Genomic DNA, 23,591 nt, shown 5'->3' on the forward strand with positions numbered 1-23,591 from the left:
TCCTATGGAGCAGGTTTAGAGTGTGTCATGTGACCTTTAGAGTGGAGATCTTTGAAAACAAAAATTATCTTTAAAAAAAGGGCGAACAAATTGCTCTCACGCCCACAAGATCTACTTGTCATACACAATTTATATATCAAAACGTAGGTATGCTTGTCTGGTTTCAGGCAATGTGATCAGTTTTGCGATAGGCATTTGACTTTTAGTTCCAGGAGCTTCTAAAGGACAAGTGCCTCAAACGCCCTCCCATTGACCGTCATGTTAAAAAGTCTAAAAAAAATTCCTGCAAACACACAAAGACGCTCTTTTCTAAATCGCTGGCATGGCCACAATTTTAAGTTTATCAACATAAATTTCATATCGATGCGTTCACAAGGGCCGTGTCTTTCAAACGGTGAAGTCGCTGTATCGATCGCATGTACGGTTGTGGATTTATTACGTTTTGTTTGGAGGCGTAATTAATGTATTGGTCTGTGAATTAAAAAGCGTTTGTAATGGAATTTCTTTCCATAAATAGCTTTCCTTACCTCAGTGCAATATTCCTCCTCACTGACCTGGGGGGAGGGGAAACCTCTTGAGGGGGGAGGGGCGACCAGGAAGTCAGGATACTCTCTACTTTGCAGCTAGAGAAAGGAGCTGTGTGTCCTAAAGATAGTGTAGTGGTTATGGTGAATGGCTTTGGTGCGGGCTCAGCAATTCAGCATTCCCACTCGCATTTTCCTCAGGGAATGCATTTTCTAGTTATTCTTAATTTTAATTTTATTCCGTACGTTTTTTGGCTCTGCGTAACTTCTGCATACTTTCAGCTATTGAGACCATTTAACTTTTAAAATGTTCGTCTCATTCAGCTAACGATGGGACTTCTTCAAGTTTTTTTGTACTATTTATACTTTTTAAAATATTAAGCTTTTAGACACTTTTTTTTAACATTGAAGTCAATGAGAACATCCTTTTTCCTGCTTCAAAACACACGTTCTGCCAAAAGTTTCAGCTCCTTCATACTTTCACTTACAGACACCAAACAAACTTTAAAGCGGTCACAAAATATTCAGCTATCCAAACATGACTTTTCAGATAGATATCTTTTACGGTTTTTGTGAAAACGCAATTTACGTTTAGCGATTTTTTCAGAAAATGGAATCGGTTATAATGTAACCCTATGGAAGGGATTTAGAGTGTGTCATGTGACCTTTACAGTGGAGATCTTTGAAAACGAAAATTATCTTTAAAAAAAGGGCGAACAAATTGCTCTCACGCCCACAAGATCTACTTGTCATACACAATTTATATATCAAAACGTAGGTATGCTTGTCTGGTTTCAGGCAATGTGATCAGTTTTGTGATACGTATTTTAGTTTTAGTTCCAGGAGCTTCTAAAGGACAAGAGCGACAAAACCACTCTCATTGACCGTCATGTTAAAAATTTTAAAAATGTTCCTGCAAAACACACAAAGACGCTCTTTTCTAAATCGCTGGCATGGCCACAATTTTAAGTTTATCAACATAAATTTCATATCGATGCGTTCACAAGGGCCGTGTCTTTCAAACGGTGAAGTCGCTGTATCGATCGCATGTACGGTTGTGGATTTATTACGTTTTGTTTGAAGGCGTAATTCATGTATTGGTCTGTGAATTAAAAGGCGTTTGTAATGGAATTTCTTTCCATAAATAGCTTTCTACCTCAGTGCAATATTCCTCCTCACTGACCTGGGGGAGGGGAAACCTCTTGAGGGGGGAGGGGCGACCAGGAAGTCAGCATACTCTCTACTTTGCAGATAGAGAAAGGAGCTGTGTGTCCTAAAGATAGTGTAGTGGTTATGGTGAATGGCTTTGGTGCGGGCTCAGCAATTCAGCATTCCCACTCGCATTTTCCTCAGGGAATGCATTTTCTAGTTCTTTTTATTCTTATCCTTTATTCCGTATGTTTTTTGGCTCTGCGTAACTTCTGCATACTTTGAGCTATTGAGACCATTCAACTATTAAAATGTTCATCTCGTTCAGCTAACGATGGGACTTCTTCAAGTTTTTTTGTACTATTTATACTTTTTAAAATATTAAGCTTTTAGACACTTTTTTTTAACATTGAAGTCAATGAGAACATCCTTTTTCCTGCTTCAAAACACACGTTCTGCCAAAAGTTTCAGCTACTTCATACTTTCACTTACAGACACCAAACAAACTTTAAAGCGGTCACAACATATTCAGCTATCCAAACATGACTTTTTAGATTGATATCTTTTACGGTTTTTGTGAAAACGCAATTTACGTTTAGTGATTTTTTTATCGGTTATAATGTAATCCTATGGAGCAGGTTTAGAGTGTGTCATGTGACCTTTAGAGTGGAGATCATCCACAAAAAATATTATCTTTAAAAAAAGGGGGAACAAATTGCTCTCACGCCCACAAGATCTACTTGTCATACACAATTTATATATCAAAACGTAGGTATGCTTGTCTGGTTTCAGGCAATGTGATCAGTTTTGTGATACGTATTTTAGTTTTAGTTCCAGGAGCTTCTAAAGGACAAGAGTCATGTTAAAAAGTCTAAAAAATGTTTCTGCAAAACACACAAAGACGCTCTTTTCTAAATCGCTGACATGGCCACATTTTTAAGTTTATCAACATAATTTTCATAACGATGCGTTCGCAAGGGCCGTGTCTTTCAAACGGTGAAGTCGCTGTATCGATCGCATGTACGGTTGTGGATTTATTACGTTTTGTTTGAAGGCTTCGATAACTGATTTTGTGTGTGGATGAAAGCGTTTCTAATGGTATTTTGATTCCCTAAATAGCTTTCTTTACCTCAGTGCAGTCCTCCTCCCCCACCTCATGTGGAGAAAGCCTCTTGAGGGGGGAGGGGCGACCAGGCAAGTCAGGACACTCTCTATATTGCAGATAGAGAAAGGAGCTGTGTGATATTAGGCTTTATAAGTACTGAAGGAACACTGCTTGTATGTCCCAATGATAGTGTAGTGGTTATGGTGAATGGCTTTTGTGCGGGCTCAGCAATTCAGCTATTCAGCATTCCCACTCGCATTTTCCTCAGGAAATGCATTGTCTAGTTATTAGTGGGAATGCTTTAATAAGCATTCCCAGTATTGATATTCGTTTTTTATTATTCTTAATTTTAATTTTAATTTTATTCTGTACGTTTTTTGGCTCTGCGTAACTTCTGCATACTTTCAGCTATTGAGACCATTTAATTTTAAAATGTTCGTCTCATTCAGCTAACGATGGGACTTCTTCAAGTTTTTTTGTACTATTTATACTTTTTAAAATATTAAGCTTTTAGACACTTTTTTTTAACATTGAAGTCAATGAGAACATCCTTTTTCCTGCTTCAAAACACACGTTCTGCCAAAAGTTTCAGCTCCTTCGTACTTTCACTTACAGACACCAAACAAACTTTAAAGCGGTCACAAAATATTCAGCTATCCAAACATGACTTTTCAGATAGATATCTTTTACGTTTTTTGTGAAAACGCAATTTACGTTTAGCGATTTTTTCAGAAAATGGAATCGGTTATAATGTAACCCTATGGAAGGGATTTAGAGTGTGTCATGTGACCTTTACAGTGGAGATCTTTGAAAACGAAAATTATCTTTAAAAAAAGGGCGAACAAATTGCTCTCACGACCACAAGATCTACTTGTCATACACAATTTATATATCAAAACGTAGGTATGCTTGTCTGGTTTCAGGCAATGTGATCAGTTTTGTGATACGTATTTTAGTTTTAGTTCCAGGAGCTTCTAAAGGACAAGAGCGACAAAACCACTCTCATTGACCGTCATGTTAAAAATTTTAAAAATGTTCCTGCAAAACACACAAAGACGCTCTTTTCTAAATCGCTGGCATGGCCACAATTTTAAGTTTATCAACATAAATTTCATATCGATGCGTTCACAAGGGCCGTGTCTTTCAAACGGTGAAGTCGCTGTATCGATCGCATGTACGGTTGTGGATTTATTACGTTTTGTTTGAAGGCGTAATTCATGTATTGGTCTGTGAATTAAAAGGCGTTTGTAATGGAATTTCTTTCCATAAATAGCTTTCTACCTCAGTGCAATATTCCTCCTCACTGACCTGGGGGAGGGGAAACCTCTTGAGGGGGGAGGGGCGACCAGGAAGTCAGCATACTCTCTACTTTGCAGATAGAGAAAGGAGCTGTGTGTCCTAAAGATAGTGTAGTGGTTATGGTGAATGGCTTTGGTGCGGGCTCAGCAATTCAGCATTCCCACTCGCATTTTCCTCAGGGAATGCATTTTCTAGTTAGTGGGAATGCTTTAATAAGCATTCCCAGTATTGATATTCGTTTTTTATTATTCTTAATTTTAATTTTAATTTTATTCCGTACGTTTTTTGGCTCTGCGTAACTTCTGCATACTTTCAGCTATTGAGACCATTTAACTTTTAAAATGTTCGTCTCATTCAGCTAACGATGGGACTTCTTCAAGTTTTTTTGTACTATTTATACTTTTTAAAATATTAAGCTTTTAGACACTTTTTTTTAACATTGAAGTCAATGAGAACATCCCTTTTCCTGCTTCAAAACACACGTTCTGCCAAAAGTTTCAGCTCCTTCATACTTTCACTTACAGACACCAAACAAACTTTAAAGCGGTCACAAAATATTCAGCTATCCAAACATGACTTTTTAGATTGATATCTTATACGGTTTTTGTGAAAACGCAATTTACGTTTAGTGATTTTTTTATCGGTTATAATGTAATCCTATGGAGCAGGTTTAGAGTGTGTCATGTGACCTTTAGAGTGGAGATCTTTGAAAACAAAAATTATCTTTAAAAAAAGGGCGAACAAATTGCTCTCACGCCCACAAGATCTACTTGTCATACACAATTTATATATCAAAACGTAGGTATGCTTGTCTGGTTTCAGGCAATGTGATCAGTTTTGCGATAGGCATTTGACTTTTAGTTCCAGGAGCTTCTAAAGGACAAATGCCTCAAACGCCCTCCCATTGACCGTCATGTTAAAAAGTCTAAAAAAAAATCCTGCAAACACACAAAGACGCTCTTTTCTAAATCGCTGGCATGGCCACAATTTTAAGTTTATCAACATAAATTTCATATCGAAGAGAGGAGTTTGTGGGACTTTAAATGAGGGAGCGCCATGTAAAAAGAAATACCATAAAAAGTAAATTACAGTACATGATTTATTTTTACAATCTTATATACATGTCAAATATTTTGTATTAAATAAATAGGTAGTCACAAGGCTTACTCTAGATATGCTGCTACATAGCATGCAATACAGAAATAAAATCAAAGACATGGCAGATATACGTAATAAAATCGGTAAGTATGTGGAATATGAACAGGTGATTGTTGGCATCTGGGGGCACTCTACGCGTTTCCTGGCATTTCAGCCAATCATCAGGAGTGTTTTTAGGACAGTATACTGGAAATGAGAATAAACAGAAATAATTGATGATGCATGAAAAATGGGGAAGTACATGGACTGTCCAACAGAATGGAAATAGTTGGGAAACTTACTATGCCACCACAAGACCCGGTCCGGTATCTGCCAAGGAAAGAAGGGGGGTCCGGGCAGGATGTCTCCCCCGGGGTTGAAACGGGGAACCCATGAGAACGAGGAACAGTGCCCGGAGTAAGACACGGTGGTCACAGCCTGATCCAAAATGTTATGTGTGCACGTAAAGTGCATAGTGTACCTAAAACAATGTATTTATTATAGTGTGTGTCAGGTCACATCCATTTACTATATAACAAAGATTTGGGTGGAAGACACCCGCCAAGTGACCTGTCACACCTAATACACTGCTATTAATTTTTGCCTATTGTCCCCATAATGGCATTTAGCAATACTGCTACTTATAAATTTCCTATGCATTACCAGACTAATTCCTAACCTTTGTTCATTGTTTCTATACCAATGTTTAGCCCCATTGCTATTAGATCCCTTCCCTACCTTTGAATATATCCCTATATTATTAATCCCTATTGCTACCAGACCAATTCCCAACCTTTGTTTATTGCTCCTATACCAGTGTTTAGTAACACTGTTATTAGATCACTTTTTTATTTTTGAACAAATCCCTGCATTTATTATTGTCCCATGTATTATTTTTGGTCTACTACTGAAAATAGACTAATTTCCTCATTTTTGTTTACTGCCCCTTTATCAGTGTTCAGTAACACTGTTATTAAACCCCCTCCTTTTTTCAATAGACCCTTTAGCTACTACTTTTCCATGTGTTATATTTGACTCATTATTGCTACCAGACCAATTCCCAACTCCTTGTCTGGTGTGGTCTGGGTTTTTTGGGGGGGCCTGGGTGGTTTTTCTGGCTCCGGGGTTGCGATGCGTGGCAGTCCGGCCCCTCCCCCCACCCTTTGGTGGGTGTTGGGGTCGGCCTCCTGCGCATCGGCATCATGCTCTGATGCTGTATTAACAGCGTCACTGACATCACCTTGATGTTTATTTCCATCTTTGACCATACTAGCTGGGCGGGGAACCCACTGATGATGGTTCACCATACGCAGCTGGGATTTCCCTCCCCGCCTTCCTTGTGCTAAATGGTCAATTAGGCATGATGTTGATGGGGGCCCCACCTGGGAATGGAGGTATATAGTAGCCTTGGAGTGGCTGGTGGTTCATTTGCTTGACTCAACCACTAGGAACAACACATCTGATCCTGCACACAGGTCACCCTCCCTTGTTGGGAGCCTAGTCACCAATTTATGGTATGTTTTTTCTTCCCCTGTCTGGCTCTCCTCTTTGCACACTTTCCCATGCATCCCCTTATGGGAACACATTGTTATTTCCTTACCTCTTCTTTACAAATATTTTTTATTTACTTATTTATTTTTGATACATTGTTTTAGGTACACTATGCACTTTACGTGCACACATAACATTTTGGATCAGGCTGTGACCACCGTGTCTTACTCCGGGCACTGTTCCTCGTTCTCATGGGTTCCCCGTTTCAACCCCGGGGGAGACATCCTGCCCGGACCCCCCTTCTTTCCTTGGCAGATACCGGACCGGGTCTTGTGGTGGCATAGTAAGTTTCCCAACTATTTCCATTCTGTTGGACAGTCCCTGTACTTCCCCATTTTTCATGCATCATCAATTATTTCTGTTTATTCTCATTTCCAGTATACTGTCCTAAAAACACTCCTGATGATTGGCTGAAATGCCAGGAAACGCGTAGAGTGCCCCCAGATGCCAACAATCACCTGTTCATATTCCACATACTTACCGATTTTATTACGTATATCTGCCATGTCTTTGATTTTATTTCTGTATTGCATGCTATGTAGCAGCATATCTAGAGTAAGCCTTGTGACTACCTATTTATTTAATACAAAATATTTGACATGTATATAAGATTGTAAAAATAAATCATGTACTGTAATTTACTTTTTATGGTATTTCTTTTTACATGGCGCTCCCTCATTTAAAGTCCCACAAACTCCTCTCTTCTATATAACAAATTTAGGGATGGAGGCCGCCATGTGTTCTACTTTTATTATAGTGTGTGTCAGGTCACATCCATTTACTATATAACAAAGATTTGGGTGGAAGACACCCGCCAAGTGACCTGTCACACCTAATACACTGCTATTAATTTTTGCCTATTGTCCCCATAATGGCATTTAGCAATACTGCTACTTATAAATTTCCTATGCATTACCAGACTAATTCCTAACCTTTGTTCATTGTTTCTATACCAATGTTTAGCCCCATTGCTATTAGATCCCTTCCCTACCTTTGAATATATCCCTATATTATTAATCCCTATTGCTACCAGACCAATTCCCAACCTTTGTTTATTGCTCCTATACCAGTGTTTAGTAACACTGTTATTAGATCACTTTTTTATTTTTGAACAAATCCCTGCATTTATTATTGTCCCATGTATTATTTTTGGTCTACTACTGAAAATAGACTAATTTCCTCATTTTTGTTTACTGCCCCTTTATCAGTGTTCAGTAACACTGTTATTAAACCCCCTCCTTTTTTCAATAGACCCTTTAGCTACTACTTTTCCATGTGTTATATTTGACTCATTATTGCTACCAGACCAATTCCCAACTCCTTGTCTGGTGTGGTCTGGGTTTTTTGGGGGGGCCTGGGTGGTTTTTCTGGCTCCGGGGTTGCGATGCGTGGCAGTCCGGCCCCTCCCCCCACCCTTTGGTGGGTGTTGGGGTCGGCCTCCTGCGCATCGGCATCATGCTCTGATGCTGTATTAACAGCGTCACTGACATCACCTTGATGTTTATTTCCATCTTTGACCATACTAGCTGGGCGGGGAACCCACTGATGATGGTTCACCATACGCAGCTGGGATTTCCCTCCCCGCCTTCCTTGTGCTAAATGGTCAATTAGGCATGATGTTGATGGGGGCCCCACCTGGGAATGGAGGTATATAGTAGCCTTGGAGTGGCTGGTGGTTCATTTGCTTGACTCAACCACTAGGAACAACACATCTGATCCTGCACACAGGTCACCCTCCCTTGTTGGGAGCCTAGTCACCAATTTATGGTATGTTTTTTCTTCCCCTGTCTGGCTCTCCTCTTTGCACACTTTCCCATGCATCCCCTTATGGGAACACATTGTTATTTCCTTACCTCTTCTTTACAAATATTTTTTATTTACTTATTTATTTTTGATACATTGTTTTAGGTACACTATGCACTTTACGTGCACACATAACATTTTGGATCAGGCTGTGACCACCGTGTCTTACTCCGGGCACTGTTCCTCGTTCTCATGGGTTCCCCGTTTCAACCCCGGGGGAGACATCCTGCCCGGACCCCCCTTCTTTCCTTGGCAGATACCGGACCGGGTCTTGTGGTGGCATAGTAAGTTTCCCAACTATTTCCATTCTGTTGGACAGTCCCTGTACTTCCCCATTTTTCATGCATCATCAATTATTTCTGTTTATTCTCATTTCCAGTATACTGTCCTAAAAACACTCCTGATGATTGGCTGAAATGCCAGGAAACGCGTAGAGTGCCCCCAGATGCCAACAATCACCTGTTCATATTCCACATACTTACCGATTTTATTACGTATATCTGCCATGTCTTTGATTTTATTTCTGTATTGCATGCTATGTAGCAGCATATCTAGAGTAAGCCTTGTGACTACCTATTTATTTAATACAAAATATTTGACATGTATATAAGATTGTAAAAATAAATCATGTACTGTAATTTACTTTTTATGGTATTTCTTTTTACATGGCGCTCCCTCATTTAAAGTCCCACAAACTCCTCTCTTCTATATAACAAATTTAGGGATGGAGGCCGCCATGTGTTCTACTTTTATTATAGTGTGTGTCAGGTCACATCCATTTACTATATAACAAAGATTTGGGTGGAAGACACCCGCCAAGTGACCTGTCACACCTAATACACTGCTATTAATTTTTGCCTATTGTCCCCATAATGGCATTTAGCAATACTGCTACTTATAAATTTCCTATGCATTACCAGACTAATTCCTAACCTTTGTTCATTGTTTCTATACCAATGTTTAGCCCCATTGCTATTAGATCCCTTCCCTACCTTTGAATATATCCCTATATTATTAATCCCTATTGCTACCAGACCAATTCCCAACCTTTGTTTATTGCTCCTATACCAGTGTTTAGTAACACTGTTATTAGATCACTTTTTTATTTTTGAACAAATCCCTGCATTTATTATTGTCCCATGTATTATTTTTGGTCTACTACTGAAAATAGACTAATTTCCTCATTTTTGTTTACTGCCCCTTTATCAGTGTTCAGTAACACTGTTATTAAACCCCCTCCTTTTTTCAATAGACCCTTTAGCTACTACTTTTCCATGTGTTATATTTGACTCATTATTGCTACCAGACCAATTCCCAACTCCTTGTCTGGTGTGGTCTGGGTTTTTTGGGGGGGCCTGGGTGGTTTTTCTGGCTCCGGGGTTGCGATGCGTGGCAGTCCGGCCCCTCCCCCCACCCTTTGGTGGGTGTTGGGGTCGGCCTCCTGCGCATCGGCATCATGCTCTGATGCTGTATTAACAGCGTCACTGACATCACCTTGATGTTTATTTCCATCTTTGACCATACTAGCTGGGCGGGGAACCCACTGATGATGGTTCACCATACGCAGCTGGGATTTCCCTCCCCGCCTTCCTTGTGCTAAATGGTCAATTAGGCATGATGTTGATGGGGGCCCCACCTGGGAATGGAGGTATATAGTAGCCTTGGAGTGGCTGGTGGTTCATTTGCTTGACTCAACCACTAGGAACAACACATCTGATCCTGCACACAGGTCACCCTCCCTTGTTGGGAGCCTAGTCACCAATTTATGGTATGTTTTTTCTTCCCCTGTCTGGCTCTCCTCTTTGCACACTTTCCCATGCATCCCCTTATGGGAACACATTGTTATTTCCTTACCTCTTCTTTACAAATATTTTTTATTTACTTATTTATTTTTGATACATTGTTTTAGGTACACTATGCACTTTACGTGCACACATAACATTTTGGATCAGGCTGTGACCACCGTGTCTTACTCCGGGCACTGTTCCTCGTTCTCATGGGTTCCCCGTTTCAACCCCGGGGGAGACATCCTGCCCGAACCCCCCTTCTTTCCTTGGCAGATACCGGACCGGGTCTTGTGGTGGCATAGTAAGTTTCCCAACTATTTCCATTCTGTTGGACAGTCCCTGTACTTCCCCATTTTTCATGCATCATCAATTATTTCTGTTTATTCTCATTTCCAGTATACTGTCCTAAAAACACTCCTGATGATTGGCTGAAATGCCAGGAAACGCGTAGAGTGCCCCCAGATGCCAACAATCACCTGTTCATATTCCACATACTTACCGATTTTATTACGTATATCTGCCATGTCTTTGATTTTATTTCTGTATTGCATGCTATGTAGCAGCATATCTAGAGTAAGCCTTGTGACTACCTATTTATTTAATACAAAATATTTGACATGTATATAAGATTGTAAAAATAAATCATGTACTGTAATTTACTTTTTATGGTATTTCTTTTTACATGGCGCTCCCTCATTTAAAGTCCCACAAACTCCTCTCTTCTATATAACAAATTTAGGGATGGAGGCCGCCATGTGTTCTACTTTTATTATAGTGTGTGTCAGGTCACATCCATTTACTATATAATAAATTTCATATCGATGCGTTCACAAGGGCCGTGTCTTTCAAACAGTGAAGTCGCTGTATCGATCGCATGTACGGTTGTGGATTTATTACGTTTTGTTTGGAGGCGTAATTAATGTATTGGTCTGTGAATTAAAAGGCGTTTGTAATGGAATTTCTTTCCATAAATAGCTTTCTACCTCAGTGCAATATTCCTCCTCACTGACCTGGGGGAGGGGAAACCTCTTGAGGGGGGAGGGGCGACCAGGAAGTCAGCATACTCTCTACTTTGCAGATAGAGAAAGGAGCTGTGTGTCCTAAAGATAGTGTAGTGGTTATGGTGAATGGCTTTGGTGCGGGCTCAGCAATTCAGCATTCCCACTCGCATTTTCCTCAGGGAATGCATTTTCTAGTTAGTGGGAATGCTTTAATAAGCATTCCCAGTATTGATATTCGTTTTTTATTAGTGGGAATGCTTTAATAAGCATTCCCAGTATTGATATTCGTTTTTTATTATTCTTCTTCTTAATTTTAATTTTAATTTTATTCCGTACGTTTTTTGGCTCTGCGTAACTTCTGCATACTTTCAGCTATTGAGACCATTCAACTTTTAAAATGTTCATCTTGTTCAGCTAACGATGGGACTTCTTCAAGTTTTTTTGTACTATTTATACTTTTTAAAATATTAAGCTTTTAGACACTTTTTTTTAACATTGAAGTCAATGAGAACATCCTTTTTCCTGCTTCAAAACACACGTTCTGCCAAAAGTTTCAGCTCCTTCATACTTTCACTTACAGACACCAAACAAACTTTAAAGCGGTCACAAAATATTCAGCTATCCAAACATGACTTTTCAGATTGATATCTTTTACGGTTTTTGTGAAAACGCAATTTACGTTTAGTGATTTTTTTATCGGTTATAATGTAATCCTATGGAGCAGGTTTAGAGTGTGTCATGTGACCTTTAGAGTGGAGATCTTTGAAAACAAAAATTATCTTTAAAAAAAGGGCGAACAAATTGCTCTCACGCCCACAAGATCTACTTGTCATACACAATTTATATATCAAAACGTAGGTATGCTTGTCTGGTTTCAGGCAATGTGATCAGTTTTGCGATAGGCATTTGACTTTTAGTTCCAGGAGCTTCTAAAGGACAAGTGCCTCAAACGCCCTCCCATTGACCGTCATGTTAAAAAGTCTAAAAAAAATTCCTGCAAACACACAAAGACGCTCTTTTCTAAATCGCTGGCATGGCCACAATTTTAAGTTTATCAACATAAATTTCATATCGATGCGTTCACAAGGGCCGTGTCTTTCAAACGGTGAAGTCGCTGTATCGATCGCATGTACGGTTGTGGATTTATTACGTTTTGTTTGGAGGCGTAATTAATGTATTGGTCTGTGAATTAAAAGGCGTTTGTAATGGAATTTCTTTCCATAAATAGCTTTCCTTACCTCAGTGCAATATTCCTCCTCACTGACCTGGGGGGAGGGGAAACCTCTTGAGGGGGGAGGGGCGACCAGGAAGTCAGGATACTCTCTACTTTGCAGCTAGAGAAAGGAGCTGTGTGTCCTAAAGATAGTGTAGTGGTTATGGTGAATGGCTTTGGTGCGGGCTCAGCAATTCAGCATTCCCACTCGCATTTTCCTCAGGGAATGCATTTTCTAGTTATTCTTAATTTTAATTTTATTCCGTACGTTTTTTGGCTCTGCGTAACTTCTGCATACTTTCAGCTATTGAGACCATTTAACTTTTAAAATGTTCGTCTCATTCAGCTAACGATGGGACTTCTTCAAGTTTTTTTGTACTATTTATACTTTTTAAAATATTAAGCTTTTAGACACTTTTTTTTAACATTGAAGTCAATGAGAACATCCTTTTTCCTGCTTCAAAACACACGTTCTGCCAAAAGTTTCAGCTCCTTCATACTTTCACTTACAGACACCAAACAAACTTTAAAGCGGTCACAAAATATTCAGCTATCCAAACATGACTTTTCAGATAGATATCTTTTACGGTTTTTGTGAAAACGCAATTTACGTTTAGCGATTTTTTCAGAAAATGGAATCGGTTATAATGTAACCCTATGGAAGGGATTTAGAGTGTGTCATGTGACCTTTACAGTGGAGATCTTTGAAAACGAAAATTATCTTTAAAAAAAGGGCGAACAAATTGCTCTCACGCCCACAAGATCTACTTGTCATACACAATTTATATATCAAAACGTAGGTATGCTTGTCTGGTTTCAGGCAATGTGATCAGTTTTGTGATACGTATTTTAGTTTTAGTTCCAGGAGCTTCTAAAGGACAAGAGCGACAAAACCACTCTCATTGACCGTCATGTTAAAAATTTTAAAAATGTTCCTGCAAAACACACAAAGACGCTCTTTTCTAAATCGCTGGCATGGCCACAATTTTAAGTTTATCAACATAAATTTCATATCGATGCGTTCACAAGGGCCGTGTCTTTCAAACGGTGAAGTCGCTGTATCGATCGCATGTACGGTTGTGGATTTATTACGTTTTGTTTGAAGGCGTAATTCATGTATTGGTCTGTGAATTAAAAGGCGTTTGTAATGGAATTTCTTTCCATAAATAGCTTTCTACCTCAGTGCAATATTCCTCCTCACTGACCTGGGGGAGGGGAAACCTCTTGAGGGGGGAGGGGCGACCAGGAAGTCAGCATACTCTCTACTTTGCAGATAGAGAAAGGAGCTGTGTGTCCTAAAGATAGTGTAGTGGTTATGGTGAATGGCTTTGGTGCGGGCTCAGCAATTCAGCATTCCCACTCGCATTTTCCTCAGGGAATGCATTTTCTAGTTCTTTTTATTCTTATCCTTTATTCCGTATGTTTTTTGGCTCTGCGTAACTTCTGCATACTTTGAGCTATTGAGACCATTCAACTATTAAAATGTTCATCTCGTTCAGCTAACGATGGGACTTCTTCAAGTTTTTTTGTACTATTTATACTTTTTAAAATATTAAGCTTTTAGACACTTTTTTTTAACATTGAAGTCAATGAGAACATCCTTTTTCCTGCTTCAAAACACACGTTCTGCCAAAAGTTTCAGCTACTTCATACTTTCACTTACAGACACCAAACAAACTTTAAAGCGGTCACAACATATTCAGCTATCCAAACATGACTTTTTAGATTGATATCTTTTACGGTTTTTGTGAAAACGCAATTTACGTTTAGTGATTTTTTTATCGGTTATAATGTAATCCTATGGAGCAGGTTTAGAGTGTGTCATGTGACCTTTAGAGTGGAGATCATCCACAAAAAATATTATCTTTAAAAAAAGGGGGAACAAATTGCTCTCACGCCCACAAGATCTACTTGTCATACACAATTTATATATCAAAACGTAGGTATGCTTGTCTGGTTTCAGGCAATGTGATCAGTTTTGTGATACGTATTTTAGTTTTAGTTCCAGGAGCTTCTAAAGGACAAGAGTCATGTTAAAAAGTCTAAAAAATGTTTCTGCAAAACACACAAAGACGCTCTTTTCTAAATCGCTGACATGGCCACATTTTTAAGTTTATCAACATAATTTTCATAACGATGCGTTCACAAGGGCCGTGTCTTTCAAACGGTGAAGTCGCTGTATCGATCGCATGTACGGTTGTGGATTTATTACGTTTTGTTTGAAGGCTTCGATAACTGATTTTGTGTGTGGATGAAAGCGTTTCTAATTGTATTTTGATTCCATAAATAGCTTTCTTTACCTCAGTGCAGTCCTCCTCCCCCACCTCATGTGGAGAAAGCCTCTTGAGGGGGGAGGGGCGACCAGGCAAGTCAGGACACTCTCTATATTGCAGATAGAGAAAGGAGCTGTGTGATATTAGGCTTTATAAGTACTGAAGGAACACTGCTTGTATGTCCTAATGATAGTGTAGTGGTTATGGTGAATGGCTTTTGTGCGGGCTCAGCAATTCAGCTATTCAGCATTCCCACTCGCATTTTCCTCAGGAAATGCATTGTCTAGTTATTAGTGGGAATGCTTTAATAAGCATTCCCAGTATTGATATTCGTTTTTTATTATTCTTAATTTTAATTTTAATTTTATTCTGTACGTTTTTTGGCTCTGCGTAACTTCTGCATACTTTCAGCTATTGAGACCATTTAATTTTAAAATGTTCGTCTCATTCAGCTAACGATGGGACTTCTTCAAGTTTTTTTGTACTATTTATACTTTTTAAAATATTAAGCTTTTAGACACTTTTTTTTAACATTGAAGTCAATGAGAACATCCTTTTTCCTGCTTCAAAACACACGTTCTGCCAAAAGTTTCAGCTCCTTCGTACTTTCACTTACAGACACCAAACAAACTTTAAAGCGGTCACAAAATATTCAGCTATCCAAACATGACTTTTCAGATAGATATCTTTTACGGTTTTTGTGAAAACGCAATTTACGTTTAGCGATTTTTTCAGAAAATGGAATCGGTTATAATGTAACCCTATGGAAGGGATTTAGAGTGTGTCATGTGACCTTTACAGTGGAGATCTTTGAAAACGAAAATTATCTTTAAAAAAAGGGCGAACAAATTGCTCTCACGACCACAAGATCTACTTGTCATACACAATTTATATATCAAAACGTAGGTATGCTTGTCTGGTTTCAGGCAATGTGATCAGTTTTGTGATACGTATTTTAGTTTTAGTTCCAGGAGCTTCTAAAGGACAAGAGTCATGTTAAAAAGTCTAAAAAATGTTTCTGCAAAACACACAAAGACGCTCTTTTCTAAATCGCTGACATGGCCACATTTTTAAGTTTATCAACATAATTTTCATAACGATGCGTTCACAAGGGCCGTGTCTTTCAAACGGTGAAGTCGCTGTATCGATCGCATGTACGGTTGTGGATTTATTACGTTTTGTTTGAAGGCTTCGATAACTGATTTTGTGTGTGGATGAAAGCGTTTCTAATGGTATTTTGATTCCCTAAATAGCTTTCTTTACCTCAGTGCAGTCCTCCTCCCCCACCTCATGTGGAGAAAGCCTCTTGAGGGGGGAGGGGCGACCAGGCAAGTCAGGACACTCTCTATATTGCAGATAGAGAAAGGAGCTGTGTGATATTAGGCTTTATAAGTACTGAAGGAACACTGCTTGTATGTCCCAATGATAGTGTAGTGGTTATGGTGAATGGCTTTTGTGCGGGCTCAGCAATTCAGCTATTCAGCATTCCCACTCGCATTTTCCTCAGGAAATGCATTGTCTAGTTATTAGTGGGAATGCTTTAATAAGCATTCCCAGTATTGATATTTGTTTTTTATTATTCTTAATTTTAATTTTATTCTGTACGTTTTTTGGCTCTGCGTAACTTCTGCATACTTTCAGCTATTGAGACCATTTAATTTTAAAATGTTCGTCTCATTCAGCTAACGATGGGACTTCTTCAAGTTTTTTTGTACTATTTATACTTTTTAAAATATTAAGCTTTTAGACACTTTTTTTTAACATTGAAGTCAATGAGAACATCCTTTTTCCTGCTTCAAAACACACGTTCTGCCAAAAGTTTCAGCTCCTTCGTACTTTCACTTACAGACACCAAACAAACTTTAAAGCGGTCACAAAATATTCAGCTATCCAAACATGACTTTTCAGATAGATATCTTTTACGGTTTTTGTGAAAACGCAATTTACGTTTAGCGATTTTTTCAGAAAATGGAATCGGTTATAATGTAACCCTATGGAAGGGATTTAGAGTGTCATGTGACCTTTACAGTGGAGATCTTTGAAAACGAAAATTATCTTTAAAAAAAGGGCGAACAAATTGCTCTCACGACCACAAGATCTACTTGTCATACACAATTTATATATCAAAACGTAGGTATGCTTGTCTGGTTTCAGGCAATGTGATCAGTTTTGTGATACGTATTTTAGTTTTAGTTCCAGGAGCTTCTAAAGGACAAGAGCGACAAAACCACTCTCATTGACCGTCATGTTAAAAATTTTAAAAATGTTCCTGCAAAACACACAAAGACGCTCTTTTCTAAATCGCTGGCATGGCCACAATTTTAAGTTTATCAACATAAATTTCATATCGATGCGTTCACAAGGGCCGTGTCTTTCAAACGGTGAAGTCGCTGTATCGATCGCATGTACGGTTGTGGATTTATTACGTTTTGTTTGAAGGCGTAATTCATGTATTGGTCTGTGAATTAAAAGGCGTTTGTAATGGAATTTCTTTCCATAAATAGCTTTCTACCTCAGTGCAATATTCCTCCTCACTGACCTGGGGGAGGGGAAACCTCTTGAGGGGGGAGGGGCGACCAGGAAGTCAGCATACTCTCTACTTTGCAGATAGAGAAAGGAGCTGTGTGTCCTAAAGATAGTGTAGTGGTTATGGTGAATGGCTTTGGTGCGGGCTCAGCAATTCAGCATTCCCACTCGCATTTTCCTCAGGGAATGCATTTTCTAGTTCTTTTTATTCTTATCCTTTATTCCGTATGTTTTTTGGCTCTGCGTAACTTCTGCATACTTTGAGCTATTGAGACCATTCAACTATTAAAATGTTCATCTCGTTCAGCTAACGATGGGACTTCTTCAAGTTTTTTTGTACTATTTATACTTTTTAAAATATTAAGCTTTTAGACACTTTTTTTTAACATTGAAGTCAATGAGAACATGCTTTTTACCGCTTCAAAACACACGTTCTGCCAAAAGTTTCAGCTCCTTCATACTTTCACTTACAGACACCAAACAAACTTTAAAGCGGTCACAAAATATTCAGCTATCCAAACATGACTTTTTAGATTGATATCTTTTACGGTTTTTGTGAAAACGCAATTTACGTTTAGTGATATTTTATCGGTTATAATGTAATCCTATGGAGCAGGTTTAGAGTGTGTCATGTGACCTTTAGAGTGCAGATCATCCACAAAAAATATTATCTTTAAAAAAAGGGGGAACAAATTGCTCTCACGCCCACAAGATCTACTTGTCATACACAATTTATATATCAAAACGTAGGTATGCTTGTCTGGTTTCAGGCAATGTGATCAGTTTTGTGATACATATTTTAGTTTTAGTTCCAGGAGCTTCTAAAGGACAAGAGACATGTTAAAAAGTCTAAAAAATGTTTCTGCAAAACACACAAAGACGCTCTTTTCTAAATCGCTGACATGGCCACATTTTTAAGTTTATCAACATAAATTTTATATCGATGCGTTCACAAGGGCCGTGTCTTTCAAACGGTGAAGTCGCTGTATCGATCGCATGTACGGTTGTGGATTTATTACGTTTTGTTTGAAGGCTTCGATAACTGATTTTGTGAGTGGATGAAAGCGTTTCTAATGGTATTTTGATTCCCTAAATAGCTTTCCTTACCTCAGTGCAGTCCTCCTCCCCCACCTCATGTGGAGAAAGCCTCTTGAGGGGGGAGGGGCGACCAGGCAAGTCAGGACACTCTCTATATTGCAGATAGAGAAAGGAGCTGTGTGATATTAGGCTTTATAAGTACTGAAGGAACACTGCTTGTATGTCCTAATGATAGTGTAGTGGTTATGGTGAATGGCTTTTGTGCGGGCTCAGCAATTCAGCTATTCAGCATTCCCACTCGCATTTTCCTCAGGAAATGCATTGTCTAGTTCTTAATTTTAATTTTAATTTTATTATTCCGTACGTTTTTTGGCTCTGCGTAACTTCTGCATACTTTCAGCTATTGAGACCATTCAACTTTTAAAATGTTCATCTCGTTCAGCTAACGATGGGACTTCTTCAAGTTTTTTTGTACTATTTATACTTTTTAAAATATTAAGCTTTTAGACACTTTTTTTTAACATTGAAGTCAATGAGAACATCCTTTTTCCTGCTTCAAAACACACGTTCTGCCAAAAGTTTCAGCTCCTTCATACTTTCACTTACAGACACCAAACAAACTTTAAAGCGGTCACAAAATATTCAGCTATCCAAACATGACTTTTTAGATTGATATCTTATACGGTTTTTGTGAAAACGCAATTTACGTTTAGTGATTTTTTTATCGGTTATAATGTAATCCTATGGAGCAGGTTTAGAGTGTGTCATGTGACCTTTAGAGTGGAGATCTTTGAAAACAAAAATTATCTTTAAAAAAAGGGCGAACAAATTGCTCTCACGCCCACAAGATCTACTTGTCATACACAATTTATATATCAAAACGTAGGTATGCTTGTCTGGTTTCAGGCAATGTTATCAGTTTTGCGATAGGCATTTGACTTTTAGTTCCAGGAGCTTCTAAAGGACAAGTGCCTCAAACGCCCTCCCATTGACCGTCATGTTAAAAAGTCTAAAAAAAAATCCTGCAAAACACACAAAGACGCTCTTTTCTAAATCGCTGACATGGCCACATTTTTAAGTTTATCAACATAAATTTCATATCGATGCGTTCACAAAAGCCTTGTGTTTCAAATGGTGTAGTCGCTGTATCGATCGCATGTACGGTTGTGGATTTATTATGTTTTGTTTGAAGGCTACGATAACTGATTTTGCGTGTGGATGAAAGCGTTTCTAATGGTATTTTGATTCCCTAAATAGCTTTCCTTACCTCAGTGCAGTCCTCCTCCCCCACCTCATGTGGAGAAAGCCTCTTGAGGGGGGAGGGGGGAGGGGCGACCAGGCAAGTCAGGACACTCTCTATATTGCAGATAGAGAAAGGAGCTGTGTGATATTAGGCTTTATAAGTACTGAAGGAACACTGCTTGTATGTCCTAAATATACTGTAGTGGTTATGGTGAATGGCTTTGGTGCGGGCTCAGCAATTCAGCATTCCCACTCGCATTTTCCTCAGGAAATGCATTGTCTAGTTAATACTGTATGCTCTATAATACAAAATGCATAGCTTATTACAATAAAATATCTTGTAAGTGTACAAAGTTTAGTAAACCAAACAGACAATTAGAGTTCATCTACTATTTCAGTTCTATGGGGCACATTTATGTAGCACTACCCCCGAAGGAGCGCTGGATATTTTCGGGTGGCATGTTACCTCTATCTTCTCTCCGTCCAGGGTACTAGATGAGAGCTAAGAAAGTTCAATGTTTGCACTTCTTTTTCTAAGATTTATTTGCTGAACTTGATAGGAATATAAAATAAGTGGATGAAGAGGTGGAAGGGTAACAGGTAGATAGGTTCAGGTGCGTAGTTTCAATCCGTAAACACTCCTGCTTCCAGTGACACAGCTTTCGTCACCACTCTAGCCAGAGTGGGTTTTGCACACCCAGGTAGGTTTCTCTCCCTAGCCTAGCAGCCAGGGTCACACACCGAAAAATGGTACAGTCTCTGCCTCAGACCTTCCCACAGATGGAGACACTTTTCGATACAGAATCCTCACAGTACAGGATTCAGCACCCGGATCTCTCCAGAGTAACTTTTTGTAGAACTTGAGACTGACAGGCAATCACCATCAAGCCTTTCAGTAAATGGTGCATCCTTCGATGAAGTTCAAGGCCTCTCTTGAGACACCAGCCTCGTGCTCGGTCCTCTCCAAGATAGGTCCTTCATCAAGCGGCTTCCTCCCTACTCAGAAGATCACAACTCTGGACCAACGTGGTCCCGGAGCCAGGATTACAGGAACACGCATCCTAGTCTAGTGATGTCTGTCTGACCCCTCCCCAGCATGCACAACGGGACGATCAACCCCACTGATTGGCTGCCGAGGGAGAATACTCAAATCACCTTGACCTAGCTGCTGCCACCCCTGGCCTGGAGTAACAACTACACCCCAGGCAAACAGTAGTGGTCACTCACAGCACAGCCATGGCTGGAACAGAAGCCAAATTTGCTCAAAATCAACATATGTCTGAGTTAACTAACTCTCAGACTTCCCTTTAAATTTATTTACTACAGCACTGGCTCAAAAAGAGCAAGCCGCTACATGTATAAAAGATCAGAGGCACATTCTGTGGCTTGGGCTGTCCTCGTTTCAAGGGTCCACATTTGCTGACAGCGTTGGTCAATAAAAAGAATTACCAGAGCAGCAAATGTTGAAGAATATGAAGAATATGTAAACTCAATTAAATTAAGCTTTACTATGTGTAATATTAACTCTTATTTTAAACAGTTTTAAATCTACAACCTGAGATCTGCCCTTCATAAAAAGACCACTAGGAGAACTTTGTTTTTAATCTGAAAATTATAGTTTTTTTATAGACTATAAAAGGCAGACAGGAACATCTTAAAATAAGCAAAATAATTGCTTTCAGTTTCTCCCTCATAAAATGTCACCTGTTTTTTCACCAATTTTTCAAAGTTAGGAATCTGCAAATTCAAAGAATAAAACTTATTAAAAAGCAAACAGTATGTGAAAAAAGTAGAAAAAAAAGGGGCAAGATGTAGTGAAATTATTAAAGTAATTAATACCACATTAAGGAACGTTCCTTCGCTCTGTATGAAATAAATAGACCTGATTAATTGAGACACCATTGGCTGCTTGAAACCAAAAGTTTGTCACCAACTAGGTCAAGGGAAAGGGAAAAAAGGGATTTTGGGGGGGACTATTCACGGCACTGGTTAAACACAATTACGTAAAAAAAAAAAAAGTATTTATTGAACATAAAACAGGTATCATAAAACAACATTTAAAGACAATCCCCACATTGCACAACAGTAAGTTAAACACAAACTATATCTGCGTGTAAGGAGTTGATCGCCTCGACCGGTTTCGCGGTAGTGTACCGCTTCTTCAGGAGGGGGTTTGTCTACAAGATATGCATAAAACATATAAATATACAAGCAAAAACTTGCTTGTATATTTATATGTTTTATGCATATCTTGATTCAGCACCCGGATCTCTCCAGAGTAACTTTTTGTAGAACTTGAGACTGACAGGCAATCACCATCAAGCCTTTCAGTAAATGGTGCATCCTTCGATGAAGTTCAAGGCCTCTCTTGAGACACCAGCCTCGTGCTCGGTCCTCTCCAAGATAGGTCCTTCATCAAGCGGCTTCCTCCCTACTCAGAAGATCACAACTCTGGACCAACGTGGTCCCGGAGCCAGGATTACAGGAACACGCATCCTAGTCTAGTGATGTCTGTCTGACCCCTCCCCAGCATGCACAACGGGACGATCAACCCCACTGATTGGCTGCCGAGGGAGAATACTCAAATCACCTTGACCTAGCTGCTGCCACCCCTGGCCTGGAGTAACAACTACACCCCAGGCAAACAGTAGTGGTCACTCACAGCACAGCCATGGCTGGAACAGAAGCCAAATTTGCTCAAAATCAACATATGTCTGAGTTAACTAACTCTCAGACTTCCCTTTAAATTTATTTACTACAGCACTGGCTCAAAAAGAGCAAGCCGCTACATGTATAAAAGATCAGAGGCACATTCTGTGGCTTGGGCTGTCCTCGTTTCAAGGGTCCACATTTGCTGACAGCGTTGGTCAATAAAAAGAATTACCAGAGCAGCAAATGTTGAAGAATATGAAGAATATGTAAACTCAATTAAATTAAGCTTTACTATGTGTAATATTAACTCTTATTTTAAACAGTTTTAAATCTACAACCTGAGATCTGCCCTTCATAAAAAGACCACTAGGAGAACTTTGTTTTAAATCTGAAAATTATAGTTTTTTTATAGACTATAAAAGGCAGACAGGAACATCTTAAAATAAGCAAAATAATTGCTTTCAGTTTCTCCCTCATAAAATGTCACCTGTTTTTTCACCAATTTTTCAAAGTTAGGAATCTGCAAATTCAAAGAATAAAACTTATTAAAAAGCAAACAGTATGTGAAAAAAGTAGAAAAAAAAGGGGCAAGATGTAGTGAAATTATTAAAGTAATTAATACCACATTAAGGAACGTTCCTTCGCTCTGTATGAAATAAATAGACCTGATTAATTGAGACACCATTGGCTGCTTGAAACCAAAAGTTTGTCACCAACTAGGTCAAGGGAAAGGGAAAAAAGGGATTTTGGGGGGGACTATTCACGGCACTGGTTAAACACAATTACGTAAAAAATAACAAGTATTTATTGAACATAAAACAGGTATCATAAAACAACATTTAAAGACAATCCCCACATTGCACAACAGTAAGTTAAACACAAACTATATCTGCGTGTAAGGAGTTGATCGCCTCGACCGGTTTCGCGGTAGTGTACCGCTTCTTCAGGAGGGGGTTTGTCTACAAGATATGCATAAAACATATAAATATACAAGCAAAAACTTGCTTGTATATTTATATGTTTTATGCATATCTTGTAGACAAACCCCCTCCTGAAGAAGCGGTACACTACCGCGAAACCGGTCGAGGCGATCAACTCCTTACACGCAGATATAGTTTGTGTTTAACTTACTGTTGTGCAATGTGGGGATTGTCTTTAAATGTTGTTTTATGATACCTGTTTTATGTTCAATAAATACTTGTTATTTTTTACGTAATTGTGTTTAACCAGTGCCGTGAATAGTCCCCCCCAAAATCCCTTTTTTCCCTTTCCCTTGACCTAGTTGGTGACA

At 39.0% G+C, this 23,591-nt stretch overlaps 3 long non-coding RNA genes across 3 annotated transcripts; all 3 read left to right on the forward strand.

Moving 5' to 3' along the window:
* Nucleotides 1-5,692: 5,692 nt before the first annotated feature.
* On the forward strand, nucleotides 5,693-7,355 carry LOC120927653. Its single transcript, XR_005747116.1, has 3 exons — nucleotides 5,693-6,728; nucleotides 6,870-7,048; nucleotides 7,144-7,355. It is a non-coding gene; the product is annotated as an uncharacterized LOC120927653 (long non-coding RNA).
* A 42-nt stretch (nucleotides 7,356-7,397) lies between these two features.
* On the forward strand, nucleotides 7,398-9,159 carry LOC120927654. Its single transcript, XR_005747117.1, has 3 exons — nucleotides 7,398-8,532; nucleotides 8,674-8,852; nucleotides 8,948-9,159. It is a non-coding gene; the product is annotated as an uncharacterized LOC120927654 (long non-coding RNA).
* Nucleotides 9,160-9,197: 38 nt separating this feature from the next.
* On the forward strand, nucleotides 9,198-10,965 carry LOC120927655. Its single transcript, XR_005747118.1, has 3 exons — nucleotides 9,198-10,336; nucleotides 10,478-10,656; nucleotides 10,752-10,965. It is a non-coding gene; the product is annotated as an uncharacterized LOC120927655 (long non-coding RNA).
* The last annotated feature ends 12,626 nt before the right edge of the window (nucleotides 10,966-23,591 follow it).

Source organism: Rana temporaria, chromosome 2 (assembly GCF_905171775.1).
Source record: "Rana temporaria chromosome 2, aRanTem1.1, whole genome shotgun sequence".
NCBI classification, from domain to species: Eukaryota; Metazoa; Chordata; class Amphibia; order Anura; family Ranidae; genus Rana; species Rana temporaria.